The 21,688-nt window shown below is 38.7% G+C and overlaps 1 protein-coding gene across 7 annotated transcripts in view; it reads right to left on the bottom strand.

Annotated features, from left to right (window-relative positions):
• The window catches only part of EXOC6B (exocyst complex component 6B), a 542,713-nt gene that overhangs the window by 427,815 nt on the left and 93,210 nt on the right, over nucleotides 1–21,688 (bottom strand). The window lies entirely within an intron of this gene.

Below are 21,688 nucleotides of genomic sequence, written 5' to 3'. Positions count from 1 at the left end.
ATATATGAAAACATTCTTAAAGTTTTTCTTTGCATATGGAAACCAAAGGAAAGTTACCTTTGATGAAAAAAAGATATAAAGGAGAAATGGAAGGCCATATCCCCCAATCCCTCATACAAACCCCCAAACACACACACACACAAGCTCTTTCCTACATGCCAATTATAAAATATATGACACTCTACCTCTTCCACAAGTAAAATTAATTTCTTATAATGAGAATAACAAACACATTTCTCCTCACGTGCCATCTATAACCTATTGTTAAAGGTCAGCCCACATCATGACACTGAGGAGGCCTCTAAGGCTTAGGCTAGAGCAAGAGAAAGGGCGCCATGCTGAGTCCTGAATTCCGCCAGGCTGACGCAAATGGGCATAGCAGGGCCACCGACTGGTGGCACATAAACCATCCCATATCGGTTTGACCCATGGTTTCCAAAGTGGGTGTGTCTACCCCCAAGGTCAAGTAAAAACAATCCATTAGTACTTACACTTATTTTCATGTTGAAAAAAAAAGAAAGAAAGAAGCTAAGCTTTACTAACATTTGATTTAAGAAATGACACAGACATCCTCACTCTGCGGGTGTCAAGTACCACATACAGAATTCAAGATTACTATATTGTGGAAAGAGTGCAAAGTGGTTGATATACTACCCTCATTTGTTTATTTTCTTTCAGCTTATCTCGATGTGTTGTAGATTACATGTGCTCATAAAAAAATTAGATTATAGTATCTAGTTTTAGTTAAACTTGTAGAAAGTGGACAAATGGCTTTAACATATTCCTAAGCAAAAACTGTAAGTAATAGTAATAATGCTGGCACATGCGAATGAGAAGAAAATAGCAGGGTGGATACTTGTCTCTATCCTAGAGTTTAGGATATCGGGCTCCAGTGAATCGTGCCTCCCTGTGCATTTCCCCACAGCAGTGTGACGCTGCTGCTTCTCCCATCACGGGGTGAGGATCATTTCTCCACTCTCTGGAATCTGCACTGGCTTGTGACTTGCTTTGGCTAACAGAATGTGATGGGCATTTTCAAATTCTAGAGTCTAGACCCTAAGAGGCCTAGAGCTTCAGCTCTCTTTCTCTCTAAACCCTCAGACAACCATGGTCCGAGGAAGCACAGTTTAGCTTCCTGGGGAAAGAGGCCAGGTAGAGGACAACAGCTGGCACCAACTGCCAGCCAGCCACCTGAGTGACTCCAGGTGAGGTCAGGAGACAACTGCTCCAGCTATGCACAGCCTGAAGTGCTGATCCACGGACTCCTAAGAAATAACAAATCAGTATTATTTTAAGCCATTAACTTACGGGGTGGTTTGTTAAACATCAATGGAAAACTGATACACCTGGGAAGACCCCTTGCCAAACATATCATGTGGTAAACATAAAAATGATCACAGCAGATCTAATAGAAAATAACCCCCAAATTTGAAATTATCAGGGCTACTTGAAAAAGGGATTTAAATGCATTATTAACAATGGATCCCTCCCCTAAATATATATCCTGCCCTAAGACAGTGGCTAATGAGAGTAACATATGTATATAATTTATAAATAAATGAAATATACATATACGGGGTACATGCACACAAAAATGTTTTACTGAAAAAGTCCATAAACAAAAAAAAGTTTAGAGCCAATAAGTTAATGAGAATTACACACATATACAATTTATAAATACAAGTGTACACATATTAGGCACAAATGTTCAAATTCTTTTGACTATAAGGGGGTCAATTTTTTTAAAAATTCCTAATGACTAGGAATTTTTAAATGTTGTAAAGTTGAAACTCACCAGGCTGTTTAGTCCGCCTCTATTTCCAAACATTTTAAGTTTCAAACTATCCCAGGAAGTAAGAATCTCCACAATTCTTATATTCTGCTTTGACTAATACAATGTATTTTCATTTTATAATATTATGTATACTCCTCCCAATTATACAATATTCTACTTACTACACTACTTACTACACCTAAATCCCTACACAACTGTCCACTATCTTAGTGGATTTCTGTCCTGGACAAACAGTGATATCATTCAGTGAGACAGGGACTATGGAAGAAAGGCATGGGACGGTGTGGGGAAAAGAAGAGGGGTTACAGAAACATGGCCAACAAAAGGGAGACCTGAGCATGTCAACTGTGAAGTAGAGTTACTGAAAAGCAAAGGTTGAAGAAAAAGGGAGGACAGTAAGGGAATTACAGACAAAACAAAACAAACAAAAAAAAAAAATGAGACTGCACAAATAGAAGAAATAGCTCAAACAAGAGAAAGAGCCTCGTCCTCTGAGAGCGGCATTAAGGCAATACAGAATGGTAGAGACTTAAACGGCAAAGGAACAGGGGTGCTAAAAGCCAAGAGAGTTTCTGCATAATATTGCTCCGTCTCTCTATGACATTGGTTAAGAGGTAAGGTCACCCATAAAGAAAACCGAGATTTTTCTTGTGCGGAAAGAAGTCGAGTCTTCCCCAAAGGAAAATGTCTTTTTATGCCATTCTTAATGTTTAAGTGGGTACCAATTTTAAGCTTGCTCATACTAGGCTTTCTCTAGCTATTTCAAGTCAAAATTAGAATTTTGCTATCATTTTTCTCTACTCCATTTCTTCTGTAATACCTGTAGAATAGAATAAGGAGAGAGAAAAATGACTGACAAAAACACATGAGCCCTGACTGGTGTGGCTCAGTGGGTTGGGCACTTTCCCACAAACCAAAAGGTCACAGGTTGGATTTGCAGTCGGGGTACATGCCTGGGTTGCAGGCCAGGTCCCCAGTTGAGGGCACACAAGAGATGACCAAGGGATGTTTCTCTCCCTCTCTTTCTCCCTTCCTTCCCTTCTCTCTAAAAAATAATAAATAAAATCTTTTTAAAAAATCACACATGAGACGACAGAGCCAAACCAAAGTTTGGAAATAAAACCTTAACCACCTTTCACAGCAAAAGGCAATATAGGTCAACTTACTCTGACACCTGTCTGCTACGTTAAACCCAGCTGCTCGGAAAGGTTTGCCAATATCGTGAACCTACTTCTCATAAAGAAGATAGCATCCTTTTTCACTAACGGTATAAAATGAAACTGAGACAGTCAGAACTTTACTCCACCTTCCCTATGTATTCTTCACAAATCATGACACAATTAGAATAGATAGTCCCAGACTATGCTACTGAATCTGATACTCACTGTGGGCCTGCATATCCAGATGGCTCCCACCAGGGAGATACAATTCAGTATATTTCACAGAGGGCCTAAATACCCTGGCATTTTATTAAAGATTTCTATTCACGTGATAATTTTTCTAAAGAGAGGGTTCATGGCTTTCATTAGATTGTCAAGAGGTTTATGGCTCTAAAACATTTATGAACTACTGCTACAGGTATCTCTAGTCTCCAATGTTAAGAGACCACAAATGAAACACATGGCCAGCTGGGCCACAGCCTGTTCATCAGACAGCTGGGGGATCCATAGCATGGATAGCATGTAGCATGCTGAGGAGAGAGTAGTCTGTGCTGTTATTTGGCATGTGTTTGTTTTCTTATGTGGTCTACTTATAAGTAGTAAGAGAAAGACACAAATTAACAGCAGACTTCAACCTAAATCAAAAAATAGGATTACAGTACTGAAAAAAAAAAGAGATACTCATTATCCTCAAATTCTCTGACATCAGTGTAAAATCGCCAGGTACACAATGTTACCATGGTGCAGCCCTCAGAAGTGGATTAAGACCATCATGTACCGGAACTAGGTATCTTGTTATACACAAAGATGGCAAAATCAATCTCTTTCTCCCTCTGTTTCTCTCCACACACACCCCCCCCCCCTGCCGCCGTCAGGACTTTGAGAGAGTAAGGGCTACTCCCAGTTGTTGCTTCTGACCCAATTTCTTAAGGAAACCGAATTACAGAAAAACCCATCTATACATTGAATAATTACAATCTACTTATTAAATTAAAAGGATTCCAGCTTTACTCTTTGCCTCTTTTTCTTCCTTGCAAAGAGATCGCGAGTTCCTCAACACATATACAAAGACTATTTGTTCAGTCAGTACCAGAGCACAAATTATATGCTTCAAATTCACTGGATCAAGATTTCAGTTTGGGAAGATGAAAAAGTTCTCAAGACAGATGATAGTGATGAGCTGCACAACAATGTGAATATACTGACCGCCACAAAACTGTACATTTAAAAATGATTAAAGAGGTAATTTTTTAAAGGTAACTTTTATGGTATATACATCTTACCACAATAAAAAATAAAAATAAGAAACCACTTTGCTGGCCATATAAAGTGAGACAGGTTCACTGGAGGAGAGTCGAGATAAAGTTATGCCTCAGTGAAAAAATTTCATCTGGGCTTTCAGAGAAAAAGTACATCTCAAGATACCAGGGTTATATATACCAGTCATGGGTTCCACCAGCAAGTTAATAGCCTAGGAAGAACAGGAAAATCTTAAAACTTTTACAATATCCATGGAGATTCCTTGTTCTTAAATGCATGAAGTGCTCTCCCGAAGAGAAAAGTATACGTATATATACTATAACAAAAACTCGGTGAATGCCTAGTTAATGCAAAGCTGTGTGCTAGGTTCTGGGGAAACAGAAAGATGAAACCAATTCAGACTCGTGCCCTCGAAAAAGAATGCCAGTGAGTGATTATCGCCTTAGTGCCACTACAGTAGCTGCAGGTTTCCCTCTTCCCAACACCTGCCCCAGACCCTTTCATTACCTACTGTTCTGCGAGTGGGCCTCCCGTGTTTCAAGTCCACTCTCTTCGTGGCTGGTGCGTCACAGGACAGAACACATCTTAGCCACTGGCACTGTAAGATTGTTTTTAAAAATAAGGGCTCTTCCCTCCCAGGCTCATGCCATCTCCCTGGTATAGAGTACAATCCTCTCCCCTAACAGGCCACTCTCATTTCTAAAACAATTCTTTCTCAACTTTTAAAAATTCTCAAGTACTTAAAAATTTATACAAAGATCTATTATCAGCGCTCTGTTTGAACGTCTCCCCACACTCAGAGGCCTCCACAGTTGGCTGCCTCCTAAGTTTAAGCAAACACAACCACGCGCAAGCACACCCCACAACCTGACAGAGCCTTTCTGTGCCCAAACAACTGCCTGAATCTGCAGAGAATTTTCTCCTCCACATGCACAGCCACAAGGAATAACTGAAAGCTGTTCTAAATTTGCCATAGATGTGCAATTAGAAAAGTATGTCAGGAAGGTAAAGTAGCCTGAACTTGTCAACAAAACAACTTTTTTTGCAAGCTTTCATAACAAAACAATTGGTTGAAAACTTTCAGCTCACAGCGTAAACTCTTGCCCCTGCCCTGTTCATTAGCCTCCCACAAACGCACAAGTCTGTGATTGAACAATTCAACTCCAGTGACCTGACCATTTCCCACACTTCCTGGTCCAAAGTGTTAAATCCCCTAGCCACCTCGGAGCAGTCATGTAGCCATTCACCTTCTAACGGAAACAGACAGAAGCCATCCCAAGACAGGATCAAAGGTGATAAAGCCTCTTAACCTTGGAATCCCACAGACCCAGAAAAAGAAACAATTTAGATGTTCATCTGTCACTATTCAATCGCAAACATTTAACTTCATGATTTGGGTTTGGGGTTCATATTTCCGTTGCGATCCTGAACCAGAGAATAAGAGAAATGCCACATTCCCAAACCGTGAGTAGTGAGTGTGGCAATAATTAACTGAAGCTCTGGCAGTCCTCAGTATTTGCTCGATGTGCTTCCGGTCCTACAGTTTCGATTCACTTCACTGTCAGTGACCGAGGGCTGTAGGTGGAGAGAAGGTCTGACTACAAAGAGAGAGCACGAAGGAGCTTTGGGAGCTGATGAAATTGCTCTGTATCCTGTTTGCGCTGCTGGTTCCACGCATCTCTGCATGTTGTAACAATTCATGCATACCCCAAAATAATGAATTTTATTTTATGTAAATTTTTTTTAACATTTTAACTACTTTATGGTTACCTGCTAAAATACTTTGTCAGGAACACCTAGGAGGATGTGAGACCATACAACTAAGCTAGAGTCCTCTCTTCTAGACCATCCTTAATCTCTTTCTCTGGCTCTCCTGAACATGTTTGAACATTTTTTTCTCCCTTTCTTTTTATTTGCTCACATATCAATTCCCTTAGCATTATTTTCACGGAGGTTTTGTGCTCAGTAAAGAAGACATCTGACGGAGGATAAGCATGGACCACTCGCTGAGGCACAACAATCCCAGGAATTCTCCACTGGTGTCTCCAGACCGTAAGCGCTGCCCCCCAGGGCACAGGGAGTACCATGGGAACAGGGCAGGCTCCAGATCCAAACCTCAGACTTGACTCCACTGCACTCTGTGAAATCCACTGAAGTCTCATTAATTTCTCTGTTCTCAATCGCATATTTTAAACAGATGGAGGGTTTAGTTTCTCGGTGTCATTAAAGCCATCATTACAAATACAGTAAAAAACAAAAATAAACAAACAAAAAAAATCTCTGCATTTCCTAACACCAAAGCCTGAAAATAATAAGGAAAACCGTTTAAGGTTAAAAAAAATTTCCCTTCCAAAATGTGGCTCATGCTTTTCCATACCAGTTTGTTTTAAAATGCTCATAAAAAAAATACAGTTGCAATCATTTAATGCAAACATGGCAAGAGGGAGAGATGGTTGGTATCAGGTTTTTAATACCCAAGTTATCCCCCAAGGGAGGACTTTGATTGCCTGATAAAATCACATAGATCTCAAAAGAAAAATCATCCAAAAATGCCATATTTATTGTGCGTGCTGTGTGTTGGACACAGTGCTAAGTACGCACATGATCTTATTTGACTTTTATTAATAAAAGAGGAAACACTTAGATTAAATGTTTTGTCCAGTCACATTACAAGTGAGACAGCCATGCCTTAACCTAGCTTTCTTGATTCCAAACCTACATTCTTTAATTTTGAAGATAATACAAAAGTTTTTCTACAAAAAGACTTGACTAGGAATGGATATGAGTTTACACTTCCTAAAAATGATTAGAAAGAGGGCTGACTGGTGCTTGGTACTACATAGTATCACTATAACAGCATAGGAAAGACGCGGTAAGGCATTACCTCTCCCACTTTGCAGTTAGCGGTGCAAGGCAAGTTCACAGTAACAAATGTCTATGGTCCTTGAGAGTGTCACCAATGAAAAGAGTCTCCTTTCTCCCAGTCCTAAGTATGTTAAAGGGTCTACAACCTTAGACCCCTATCTCCAAGTCTTCTTATAATCAAAATAATCAAACTCAATCTTTTTTCAAAAAACAATAAATTTGGTCGGTGTTAATTCCTCTTTATAATATTTGGTAACTCATAATTCTTCTATTTATAAAATGTTACAGTAACTTCTATAGTCAAGTACATGAGACCTATTTTCTTGGTTATTAATGATCCCCATTAGCCCAATAAAAGCATTTTTTTAAGACAATTGAAATGACCAAGCAAATGAGTCATGCTCTACAAGATCTACTTTATAGAACCCTATTAAACAGATCTAAACTTAGGATAAAGAAGAACTAAATGTGAGAATTTACGATGGAACTCAAACAGTGGAACAAACTACTATCTGCAGGCAGGATCCAAGGGTTAATCACATTTAATGTAAAATGACCTAAAGTTTACAACCATTTAAAAACATGTCCTTGGCATCCTTGTTTGCTTTGTACATTTTTCACTGTGTTGATATTAAATGAGGTATTAGAATCTATCTTATCTAACCAGAATTAATAGTGAGGTTATATCAGAATATCAAGGAAATCTGGGAAGAACCAGAACTGATTAGTCTTTATCCTTGAATCTAAACCCTCTAAAAATATCATACTTGAAATTGTTCTTTAGCCAAAGAATCATTATCCACACAGCTAACCATACATATAATAAATAGCAAATACCACAGCTTTCTTTTAAATTTTGATTTAAATCAAAAACTTGATTGAAATTTTATTATGGTTTTAGATCTTATATCATGGCTGATTTTTTTAATCCTTAACCAAGGATATGTTTTTTATGGATTTTAGAGAGATAGAAAGGGAAGGACAGAGACATCGATGTGAGAGAGAAACATTGATCAGCTGCCTCCCATACTGGGGATCAAACCCACACCCTAGGTATGTGCCCTGACTCGGAATTAAACCTGCAACCTAAGTATGTTCCCTGACCAGGAATCAAAGCCCTTTTGGTATAGGGGTTGATGCCCCAATCAACTGCGCCACCCAGCCAGGGCATGGTTGACTTTTCTTAAAGACTCCCAGGTGGGGTGGTCAACATGTAAGTCTGCTCAGAAAGAAGCTGAATCCTCAGGTCCTAAAAGCAAGATTTCTACAACTAAGAGAGAGGGAAGAGAGGAAGAGAAATAGAGAGAGAAGAGGGGGGGAAAAAAGAGAAGGAAAAAAAGAAAGGGAAAAGAAAACCTAGCATGTAAAGAGAAGGAAAGTAAAAGTGAAACAAGTCTTTGTTTAAAATATTTTTTCTGCATTTCGATTATGCAGTTATTATATCTTGACTTGATATACAAGCAAAGTAAGATAGTAATTTTATAAATACAACACAAGAATACTGGCTCATTCTGACCTGTAATGAGAGACCACTACCTATTAAACATAGGCTTTAATAGTGCATCCCAGGGATGAAATGGAAAACACATCTTGCTTCCCGTCGTCTTTTAGAAAGGCAGACAGAGGCTGCACCTGACCAATCTAAAGTTTACCTGATAATTAAAATAATAAAGTGGTTGTTCTTGGCCCCCTGTGTATTAATGTTTTAAAGAGCACTTAAGCTATATATTTACAAGTTATATTTAAGGCATCATTTTAAATAACCTCTTACACATCCTTCCATATTGCAGAGGTTAAATTACATAATGAAAACATAACCAGAGAGTATCTTACCCATGTTAATACGATCAATTCATTTCCACCTCGTAACTTAGATCTAAACTACTGGTCTCAAATTCAAGTCAAAAGTGAATTCAGTGTACTGAACCCATTTCCACATTAGTGTGGTACATTTATGGCACGTGGGGGCAATAGGAAATTCAAGGAGTTCTGTATTGGAATGAAGGTCAGTTACTGTACAAACCACTCAAGTAAAACTTCACAGTGTGGGTCATGTTCCTTTATTTTAAATTTAACAAAAAGTCGTTTCCCAATGAAATGATAATGAGGCCACAGGCTCTCTCTCACAAGACTCTGAGACGAAGCCAATTTTGTGAAGGCTGGCCTATCAGCACTACTTTTCTTCACTGTTCCAGTTCCCTCTTTCTCAACCCTCCCCGGCAGCAGCGCCAGGACCACTCACTCGGGCATCAGAACACATGCCCGAGTACAAACTCAGGGTGTGGGCCTGCAGGAGCGGCAGGCGTGAAGTAGTGTGACGTTTATTTTGCAACCAAAAGAGGCTGTTAAGGAACTCATATTCTCTTCTGAACACAGGTCAATATTTATCTTAAGAATGCAAGGCAAAGGAAAGAGATCATTCTAATTATCACAAATTTTCAACTTTCACCATCACCTTCAAGATTTTTACAGTATAAAACATTGGTTTTGTTGCTCATTCTACCAAACTGATCTGTTCACTTCTTTAGTAAGGCACACAATGTAACAGAGAATCAAGTGGGCCTTAATTTAATTTATATCACGTAATCCCAATCCCATCTTGTTGTATCTATGAATCTGAAGATTGAAGACAACTCAATTACTATCCCTTTTCTGGTTTTCATCAAACAGAAAAGAAAATAATAATGCCACAGACAAATATCAGTAGTCCCTTAAACAGGGGCAACTCCTCCTTTGTACCCTGAGAGAATTTTCCCCAACTCTTTCATAGCCAGTCCACCATATACACATATATATACATCCCAAGTCTGATGACTTATATTCTTTTCTATTTTTGTTCAGTAGATTTTATCCAAATTACTCATGCAAAGCTATGCATAATTCAAGCTGTAACAGTCAAATAGTTCTACAGAACTTATTATGGGAAATAACAGTTTCCTCGTCTCCTCTTTCCCCCCAAATCCTGCTCGGCAACCACCCTATCGATGCTTACCTCTTTATCTCTATATAGCATATTTATGCATGTTACTGCCTGGTTGGGGGGGGGTAGGTTTTTTGATTGTGGTAAATATACATAACATAAAATTTTCCATTTTAATCATTTTTAAGTGTACAGTTCTGTGGTATCAGACATATTCACATTGTTGTACAACCGTTATCAACACCCATCTTAACCAGAGACATTGAAATTAAGAACAAACTGACAGTAACCAGAGGGGAGGTGGGAAGGGATAACAGGGGAAAAGGGGGAAGGGTTGTCAAGGAACATGCATAAAGGACACATGGACAAAACCAAAGGGGGGTAGGATCGAGGGTGGGAGGTAGGGATGGCTGAAGTGGGGGGGGTTGGTGGGGGGAAAATATAGACAACTGTATTTGAACAGTACAAAAATTTTAAAAAGAAATGAAAACTAAAAAAAAAAAAAAATCTCTTCATTTTCTCCAACTGAAACCCTGTACTCATTAAACACTAACTTATCATCCTGTCTCTCCCCAGCCCCTAGAAAGCATGATTCCACTTCCTGTCTTTGTGAATCTGACTATTGCAGGAATCTCACATAAGCAGAATCGCACAATATGTATCCTTTTGTGCCTGGCTTATTTCACTTAGCACAATGTCCGCAAGGGTCATCCATGTTGTAGCCTGTGTGGAAACTCCCTTCTGTTTTAAGGCTGAATAATTATTCTGTTGCATTTGTATACCAGATTTTGTTTATCCATTCATCTGTCAATGAACACTTGAGTTATTCTGCCTTTTGGCAACTGTTTTTTGTTTTGTTTTGTCTTAAGCTTGATCTCCTGACAGCGTGGAAGACGAGGATTTAGGTCTCTTTCACATACATAGTACAGCAGTACCACACATCTGCCCAGTGTCCATTAACTTATCTCTCAAACACAAAGACAGGCACCCTTCCCGCCCGACCCCCATGCTCCCCCACCCCATCCCCACCCCCACTCCCCTCAGGCATGCCCATGCCTTTCTTCACTCTCAGGCCTGCATCTCCTAAACTCTAAGGACCCCCATGAGACTTGCAGCCAGGGGAGCAATGCGCAGTGGCAGCTCATCCTGAGCTGACCCCCTGAACCTGTCTCCAAGGTCCCCTTTTCTCTGACTTTTCAGTGAGCTAAAAGCAACTCCACCTTGGCTCACTTTTGTCACTGTGACTTTTTCTTCTTAGTGAGTCCACACAGCCCCCCAGCGTGTCCCACTTTGCTATGATGTTTCAAGAGAGCCAAAGCAGCCCCACCTAGGCTCTCTCCTGTTGCTTCTTCCAACCTAAGCCCTTCCTCGTTTCACTATCCCTAGCTTTAACAAATGTACTCTCCAAATGTAAAAAAAGAAAAAGAAAAATCAATGGATTAATTTGATAATTAACTTTTGGCATTTGATTATTATAATTATATAAGTGCAATTCATAGTCAAGCAAGCCATGTAAGATACTACGATCATTTTTCCTTTCTTATGTAACTTTTGTTTTGAGTTAATGATTTCCTTATTTATATGTTTGCTTAGTTTTCTATGCATTGTATTTTGTTCCCAAGTTCTCCCCAACTATCTGAATTTCCTCTCAATATGCATAAATGGATCCAGTATTCTATCACTGTCATCTGCTTAGGAATGTCTTTACAACTTCTAAATTGCTCCAGGCTACACTGCTTGTACCTTCTGCCCTGCTACTCCACTGTCAACCACCTCCCTTAACCATCATCTTAGAAACTCTATTTGCCAGCTTCCTCTATTAGATTATGTACATCCTAAGTATATCAGATCCTTTTTTGTTGTTACTCATGGGAAGTACATTTTTCAGACCTTTCATTACTGAAAAACTCTTCATTTATTCTATCCTCACACTTGCTTGGTACTGTGGTTAATATGGAAATATGGATGTGCAATAGTCATTCTCCCTTAGAACTTTAAAAGCACTGCTCCACTTCAGTATAGCTCACAGTGTAGCTTCCAGTTTTGTCTAAAATAATTTTGACACCAAATCATTTGTATGTGACCTGTTTTTTCTCTCTAGAGGCATTCAGAATTTTCTCTTTGCCCTCTGGCTTCTAAGATTTCAGAACATGCCTTAATGTAAGTCTATTTCCATGCCCAAGAAAAGGGATGGAAATAGACTTACACTTCAATCTGTTAGTTCATGTCTTAGAATTTGGGGACATTTTCCCACATTATTTCTATGATTGAATTCCTTCCGTTCACTTTCTTTGCTTTCTTTTTCTAGAATACCTAGTGTCAAATGCTGGATTTCCTAGATGACTCCTTAATATTCTTACAGATTTTCTATTTTCTATATTCCTTTTTTTGTTTACTTTTTACTCTTTTTCTTTTTACTCTTCTCTCTGGAAGATTTTTTCAATTATATTTTCCAAACCCTCCTTTAAGTGGTTTCTGCTATCATATTTTTAGTTTCTCAACATTGTTTTTGTTCTCTGATTTTCTCCTTTTCTGCAGCATTCTGATCTTTTTTGCATGTAATTTATTTTATCTTTCCAATGCTATTATTGGTGACAGTTTGTTTTGGTTTGCCTCTTTGGGTTTTCTCTTCTTATAAAGTCTCTATGTGTTTGTTTTGACCTTTAACTGTCATGTTAGAGGCTCTTCTTAAATATCTGGCAACCCTTAGCTACCTGGTCATATTCTAAGTTGGGAAACTAAAAAGGTGGACTTCAAAGATATCTGACTTGTTCATTTTGTTGGGGACAACCCAGTGGACAGGTTAGAACTTTTCTCTTTGGCTGATCATATTATTCAGAGTATCTTCCAATCTCACACCTGAAGAATTCAAGCCTGGCTATGAGCGTTCAAGGAACCAAATCAGAAAAGAGAGCTGTGTGATTCCGAATAAATCTCAATATTTAGTATATAAAATTTCACTGTTTTCATTTTGGTAACCCAACCCTCAGCTTGCATCGATTCTCCTCTAGTCTTCGGCTAGAGCTGGGGCGGGGCAGTGGACTGGTGGGGAACAGCTGGACAAGACATCAGTTGTCTAACTGCTTTTGAAATAGACATTCAACTAAACCTTCTGTTGGGCACTGATCTTGCCCCCTCTTCTCCCAGAGGAATCCGATGCTGCCAGTTTCTAAGAGACAGGGGTTCTGCAGACACTGAAAACTGGGTTGTCATCCACTTTTTCTACTGGTTTATGACTGAGTTTTGTTGGCTCTGCTAGAACAACTACCACACTTCTTTCTACTTTGCAGCTTCTAAAAAATATTGCTGTCGTCTACTCTCCTGCATTCTTTATGTTTGGGAGCACGTGCTATTTGAAAAATTCCCTAAGATGTTGTTTCTATAAGTGTGGAGAGGTAGAAGATATAAATGTATGCATTCAATCAACCATCTTCAACAAGAAGTCAATTTGGTAACTTCTTAGCCCCTCCACAGCACACTCAGGCAGGGTCAGACTCCTTTCAAAGAGTAATTTTAGATATTGTCATATACTTTAAGGAATGTAATTGGTAACTAAGAGCATATACTTTAGAACATTAAAAAAAAAATGGTTTTTCCTGAAAAAATGTTAAGGTGTAAAGATACATTAAATTTAATTAAATACACACAGAATATAGACAGTAATTGATTTATTAGCTATCTATAATCACCAAATAAAGTCCTAAGAATAAAAAGATAAGGCCCTACCTCCTTACAGAGACCACAGACTGGTTGGGAAGACAGACACGTAAAGCGACAATCATGTTTATGGTGTTCGCGCACTGCTAGACATGTCCCCTAGTGGCCCTCTGCCTTCCCCAGTCTCATAGCTCAGCGATGAGCTGGTTCAGTAAAACTGAGTTAGCTCATGTGAAGAATTCTAGGTCTCTTTGGCTGATGTAACAGGGAATATATATATATATATATATATGAATCCCCCTAGCCAAGTCATTTCTAGGACCAGCGGGGATCCAGTTATTGCATATTGACTAGATGTTCTCACCCCTTCTCCTTATTTCCCTACAAAAGATACGAGAGCAGGCAGGGTCCCTCTCTGAGGCATGCCCCACCAGTTGTACAGCATAGCTGAACCATCACATCCCTGCACAGAATGACAGGAAGATGGCGTTCCCAAGCGCTGTGCTGACCTTTCTGCCAGTGAGGTTTACTTGAGGGAGAGCTTACTTCACACCTATTTGGTGTGGTGCTAATTTGTGTGTGTCTATGCCTCTTGCATGACACCCCCTTTATCACTTATTAAATTCATACATATATATGTCAATTTTGTACTTGTCTTCTGTTCTACTCCTCAGTTTGGTCCCACGATACTATATGGTGTTAAATTATTATTACTCTTTAGTACAAGCCAAGGCCAAGTAAAAGGAATATTCTCAAAAGAATTTAATATTAAAATAAAGGAAACATATATATGCCTATATGTATTTTTGAAAGATGGTGTAAATATCGTGATAACTCCTCTTCCTCTAGATTTTCTAAGAAATGGTCTATTTTAGGGTGAGCCTACCACAAAGCCGGGTTCACAAACTATACTGAAAGTCCATATGACAATTTTATCTGCTAGTTTGATAAAAGAAAAATTAAGCTGATGTAATATTGTTTCCTACATACACATACATACACATATAATTAATTTCCTTTTTACCAAGAACAGAAAGCCTCAAAACCAAACTGTAATACCATCCTCAAAACAGATAAAGGGAATAAATTATCTTTCTTCTCTTATCCAACTAAATACCAGTAAAGGGATATTGGTCTTTTAAATTTAATTGCTTATGTAATATATATATATATATGTGTGTGTGTGTGTGTGTGTGTATATTACATAATTTTATATATATATTACATATATATGCATGTGTGTGTGCTTTTTAACTGAAATCACATTTTAAATATTTTGGAAGTATATATAAAAGAAATCATTTTTTAAGGCAAGGAGAAAAAAATGCTTAAAAATGAGATCTAACTCAAGGCTGATAATGCCACAGGAAATTGAATTCTAAGAATAAAATATGTGTGTGTGTTCAGTACATCAACTTTAATCTCTTTAATTATTTTCTCCTTCTTCACACTCTCAGGATAGTCCTTTTTAAAAAAATTTAACCTTTATAATATGCCTGAGACTGAGCTAAGTACTTCATTTCCCTAAATGTTTCCACATCTTTAAAAAAAACTAAAAATTCCAACTTTACAGAGTTGTTGTAAAGACTGAATGTGAGTCAACTATAATTTAAAATAAAAATTGTTTTAAAACACTCCCTGCAATGTTTAGTAACTTGCTAATTGTCATACAGCCAGCAAATGGCAAATCTTGGAGTCTAACCCCAACTTTCAAAGTCTATTCTGTTAACTATCATATGACTTAACAGTAAACTAAAATTGTACTATCTACCATACGCTATTGTACTTGCTGCCTACTTCAAGATCCCTATTATAAAACAGCTCTCATAGTCCCCCCAACCTCACCCCCACCATATCAGCAAAGAGCAAGAAACAAGAAATCAAAATCAAAATCAAGAAGAAAAGAGAATATAAAGTTAATCCAAGAACACCACACCAACTGACCACCACCTCCTTTTGCCCTAAAGGCCGTATCTGTGCCTAACACCCAGCAAAGAAAAGGTCTCCACGACAATACTGCTTTTACTCGGCAGTCACCACTCGGCCTGTGTGAACTCGGCTGGTAGTGCTGTGCCAGATCTAAGTGAAAAGATAGTTCACACAATAAATAAAAGAGCACATTTTGATGTGGTCGACAGTCAACCAAATAAAGTGTAAGGTGGAAAGAACCGTGGTTAACAACCAATCTCACCCAAAGGTATATTTCTTTAAAACCGGTTACTAAAGGAAGAATGCCCGGAAGCCCTCAATTTCTTTTATGGGCAACCAGTTCCCTTCCTAAGCATCAGTTATATAACCCATATAATTTGGCAAACCCAAGTCAGAATTTTAAAAGTAAATAAATCCTTCCCTTCATTAAAGGGCCTCACACAGAAATCAACCTAGCCAAGAATGTTTACATTATAAATGTTATTTAGCCCCACAGAGCCTAAGGCAAGCTCATCAAATAAGAAATACAGAACTTCCCTCCTGTACAAATCAATTCCATAAGTGAATTACAGAAATCAATTTCAAAAGAAACTGGAAAACAGTAGACAATTAACAAAAAACTTCTTTAGACATTTTTTTATGAATTCACTTCAAGCTAAAATCATAATTCCAAAATTGAATATGTACATTATTTTGGAAGTACCCTGGAAGAAGATCAACATTGAAAACAAGATAGAATTTAAAAAAAAAAGAAGAAAACAAGATAGAATAAAAGAAAGGGTTTTTCTACCTGCTTTAAAGATGGCTCTGTCTCCACAGCAGAACCCACAGGTGGTCCACTAAATGCTTTCAATCCAATACCATGTTTGTTTATATATCAGAACATGAAAAATTAAAAAAAAAATAACTGCTTAACTTAAAATTCAATTGGTAATAAGGAATAGAACAGTTTTAAAATTTCTCCTCAGATTTTGCTAAATGATTGAACTTCCAACCTACTTATCATAACTGCACATTTTCTTACTTTTTTGCAGCTTTCCAGGTACACTAAAAGACAGGTGGAAGACTCAGAGACTTCTCCCTAGACACAATTTCAAAGCAGACTATACCATTGTTTCCTAGACCCAAAGGCTAAATCATGGTGTCAGCCAGGGCTGTGGTCTCATCTGGAGCTCAGGGTCCTCTTCCAAGTTAATTCATGTCGTTGGCAGAATTCATTTCCTTGTGGGTGTAGAACTCAGGTCACCATTTTCTGGCTGGCTGTCGGCCAGGGACAGCTCCCGGCAACTAGACGCTGCCCACACTTCCCTGCCACGCAGCCCTCCCCAAAGCAGGGCACTCTGTTTCTTCAAGACCAGCAGTGGAGCATCAGCATCCACTTTGTATCTCTCTAACTTCCATATCTGACCTCAAGCACTCTTTTAAAGAAGCTCACATGATTAGATCAGGCCACACACCCAAGGGGAGGGGATTTTATAGGATGTACACACCAGGGATCCTACACACCACCTTAGAATTCTGCCTACCACATGCAGTAAAGAGTTTCCTACTGAAAAAGCTTTATCCAGAGACAATGTAACACTTTAAATACAGATGAATGAATAAACTACATGTCCTTCAGATGGTTCCCCAAAAAGTATTTTCTGCATTGTTCGTTTTCATAAAATTGGACAATTTGAAATTATAACCTCAGATAAAAGTTAGAAGCCTAATTTGCTCCCTAAGCCTCAATTATTGTGGAGCCGTTCTAGCAGTTTGTTTCGGCTGGTATATCACAAAGAGAAGCCAATTTATTAACTGCCTCTATCATTTCACTGTACCAAGGACAAAGCCTACCCCAGGGGTCACTATAGCGACCCAGGATACAGTGAATGGAAGAAGGAAAAGGGAGATGTCCACCAACAAATAAGCATATTCACCTACGTAATTTCTAGAACTGCCCAGACCAACTATCAATATAAATAAAACTTTCATATGTTTTCTCATATGATTCTAAAGAAGGCTCTTTTTAAGGGACAAGAACAAATGCTTTAAGGCCAAAACTTTGGTTGCTGAACTAAAATAGTAAGAATAAAATCCCGGAGAACAGCATTGACAATGCTAAAAACTGAATTAGTGAACTTGAAGGCAAACATTTGGGGAGAAATGGCAGAGAGATAAATTTTTGAAGCAAACAGGCAAGAGACAGGGAAGACCTGTTTTCTTCTAGGCTATGTAATAGCATCTGCAGAAGAGACTAGCGAGCTGTTCCCAAACCATTTCCTCCTCCTCCTAGTCACACAGAGAGACTCTATTTCCAAGCCTCGCTTGCAGTGTGTGAGCTATAGCCAGTGTGAAGTGGGCAGAAGTGATGTGTATCACTTACACACCTGGTCTATAATAAACCTCCCAGCATATGTATTATTCTCTTTTCCCTACTGCTGTAACCTTGGAAACCACAGGTGGACGTGGTAAAGCCACAAGTTGGGAGAGTCCTAGACGCTTGGTGTTCATCACTTGGAGAAGAGCCTCCCTTACCACAACATCCATGTTGAACTTTACATGAGCTAAAAATAAAACCTTTTGAGATTTTGGAGCTTAGCTATAACAGCAGGCGCATTATTAAGGAAAATAGAAACTGGTGTTGGAAGAATAGTGTTGCCATAACAAAAATAAAAATAAAAACACTTAAACGGCATAGTTTAGAGATCAGGCAGTTGGCAGCCAGAACGCGCACTTCACAAGCTGAAAACCTGGAGAGCCCAGTGACAGCGTGACAAAACAAGTGGGAAAACTGACACCTGTGGTAAATGAAAAGGCACACCACGTGCCTACTATAGCTCCGCAAATGAATGGACAGGCACAGTGTACGTAGGCATTTACTCTCTACTTTTAGCAAGCTATTGCATAAAAGGGGTAAGCCTAGAGAAGAATTTGGTGATTTGCAAACTGAGCTTATAAGACATAGAAGTCCAGAAACTCAGGCCCCAGAGGGATATAAAAAAAGCAAAACACATACAGATCCTAAACATTAACAGAAAAGAGAGATAAAGGTTTGAGGAAGAAAGTTCCAAGAAGACTTCTAATTGAACCAAGAGACTCAATCCTGAGGCAAAGATCAGATTCAGGTACGGTCTTCCCACACATTATTTCATACAGCCTCAAAACCGAGCCATTAAAGAAGGCGACACAAGGCAAGGGCTACGCTGCCCTGCCTCCACTACCTACCCAAACAAGGGAAAAGAAGAAAATTGTATTTAGAAAAGGATATGCTGTATGATGTCCACATAGAACCTGATGGAAAGAAACAGGTCAAAGGCCTACTAAGTTTTGAGGTAACTATGATGCCAAAACCCCATATATTTGGACTAAATAAATCTTTGACTGTTCACAGCCTTAAAACAACTTTTAGGTCCCAAAACTTGCAGGAGCATAAAGCAGGCAGAGGAAAGAAGGAAGGAAGGCAGGAAAGAAAGAAGGAAGGGAGGGAGGGGAAAAGAAAGGGAGAGAGGGAATAGAAGTGTAAATGTACAGAGAGAGAGAGAGAAATCTTCTAAGAAAGGTATATTCCCCAGCATCAACTTCAGAAGTGCAAGTAGAAAAAAAGAAAAAAGATACAGAAAACCCAGGTGCAATTAGGGGCCCAGGAGAACAATGGGCAAGGAGTCGCTGTCTAAACAAGAAGTCCCCACTACCAAGGCAGAAGGATTTCCCAGTGCGGCTGGAAAAGATTAAATGATTTGCTATGAGGCAGGAAATACTGAGTGCCTCCCATTATTCCCTTTTCCACGTGGGAGTTTTTGTTGTATTCTATTCTTGCTTCTTCCTTGTATTTTGGGAGTGGGAGGGGACACAAGTCCAGATAAGTTGACATCCTAGTTCCTGGTCACCAGCCCTTGAAGGGACATACATGGATCTGACAGAGAACGCTGAGCTTCGCTGAAAGACACTAGGCTTTGAGGTGGATGTGAGTGACTGCAGGGGATATTGGGTTGCCTCCCTTGGGGAAAGGGCAAGTGTGTTCTATGGATGAGAAGAGGGAAGAGACAGCTGATAACCAGAAGGGTAGACTGTGCCAGAGACTAGCTATTATCCACCAAACCTGTGTCCTTCTCTTAGTCACAGTAAGATAATGTTTCCCAGCCTACCTTGCAGGTCAACATGGCCGTGTAATTAAGTTCTGGCCAATGAAATTTGAGTAGAAGTGATAATGTGCTGCATTATGTCTAGCCCTTAAAATCCCTCTCAAATGCAGCACTCCTTGCTCTTTCCCCTTCTGTAGTAATCTTCAAAGACATATTAAAAATGGCACAGGAAACATAATGGAAAGAGCCCCCCTAAACCACCACTGTGAAGAAAACCATCAGAAACACCATTTGGAAGTAGACATAGTTGAGAAATAAATCATTTCCTCTCCTTCTTTCCCAACATCCATGAATTAAAACAAAAAAAATGTATTGAACACTACCTACAAGTACATGGTAGTTTCTCTCCCACCTACCTTCCTTACCTTCTAGGTACTACAGAAGATTTAAAAATGTGTAAAGTATCTTTATTCAAGGATCTTAGCTATACTATAGCATAAGATAATAATATATATGCAAAAAAGCTATAGTGAAATGAAATTTTTGAAGGGTTATCAGTTAATTAAAAGTCCTGAATTCAGAAAAGGTCTCTTCATCATTTTTTTAATTTAATTTAATTTTATTTATTTATTTTTAAAAGATTTTATTTGTTTATTTATCTTTAGAGAGGGGGGGAGGAAGGTACAAAGAGAGGGAGAGAAACATCAATGTATGGTTGCCTGTGGCACATCGCCCACTGGGGATCTGGCCCGCAACCCAGGCATGTGCCCTGACTGGGAATTGAACCGGTGATCCCTTGGTTCGCAGGCCAGCACTTAATCCACTGAGCCACACCAGCCAGGACTCTTCATCATTTCTCTATATGACAAAAATATACCTAATAGCTAATAGTTTAGACAGATAGAATGCCACAGTAGACAAATTCACCTCAAACTAACCTGAATTCTACCACAGAATCTGACCTTTATAGGTTGTCTGAACTTGAGCAAGTCACTTTTCTGCCCTGGAGCTTAATTTCTGCAAATAAACAAGGTGCCAAATAATCTCACATTAAATGAAATAATAGTCTTTGCTGAATCCTACCTTTTATGAAAAAGGAAATAAAGTTAATTTCTCAAGCAGATGAAAAGGAACCTTTAAAAAGGAAGCTTCCACAGAGGCTCTGTATTACACTCTCCTGTATTTTGAAAGTTTAGGAACATTAGTCAATCACAATAAAGATTTATCTTACAAGATATCTTCATTATCATACTCAAACAAAACAATACCCATCAGAGCAAAGGTTGATTTTCAATGATTAATTTTGTTTCTTCGCCACACACACAAAAGACAGGGTATCATAGTTTCTACCAGGTTTATCATCAACTAGTTTTAAACTTTCCACTTCGTAAAGTATAACATGACAAAGAAAGAGGAAAAGAATATCTGCCTTCCCTAAGGAAAGGGATTCTCAGGAGGCAAATCTTGTTGGCAGAATCAGACAGACACCTTAAAGAGGATTACCAAGACCAGCTGAGACTGAATCTATGACCCAAATATGACCTATTCCCTCCTTCCTCACAGAATAAAACTACAAATGACTTATTCAAGAACACGGTTGTATACAGAATCAAAAAAAAACGCTTTCTATAATAAATGAACCCTCTACTTATTGTTGCAGGTTACATCATGAGGTATACTGAGAAATTTTCATAAAATCAACGTGACTCAATTTCAAAAGTGCAAATTAACACTGCAAATCACCCCTGCTCTTTAATTCATAATGACAAAAGAAATCCAGACATCCCTGTGGCTTTGGTAACTTAAAGATAAAGAAATTAAAGAACAAAAATCTAAATATCTCTAACACATTGATTAATTTGTAGGCTGTAAATAAATCCCTCTCTATGATCGTAATTCACAGCATCTCCCAACAGGCCTTTCTCACTGACACCCCATGATATCAGAAATAACAATCACAGAAATATTCAAATCTACGACATGACAACTTGTCTACACAGTCAGTGATCAACCATGAGCACAATTTAGCTCATTAACT

Source organism: Desmodus rotundus, chromosome 5 (genome assembly GCF_022682495.2).
Source record: "Desmodus rotundus isolate HL8 chromosome 5, HLdesRot8A.1, whole genome shotgun sequence".
Lineage (NCBI taxonomy): Eukaryota > Metazoa > Chordata > Mammalia > Chiroptera > Phyllostomidae > Desmodus > Desmodus rotundus.
This window is presented reverse-complemented; position numbering and strand designations above follow the sequence as displayed.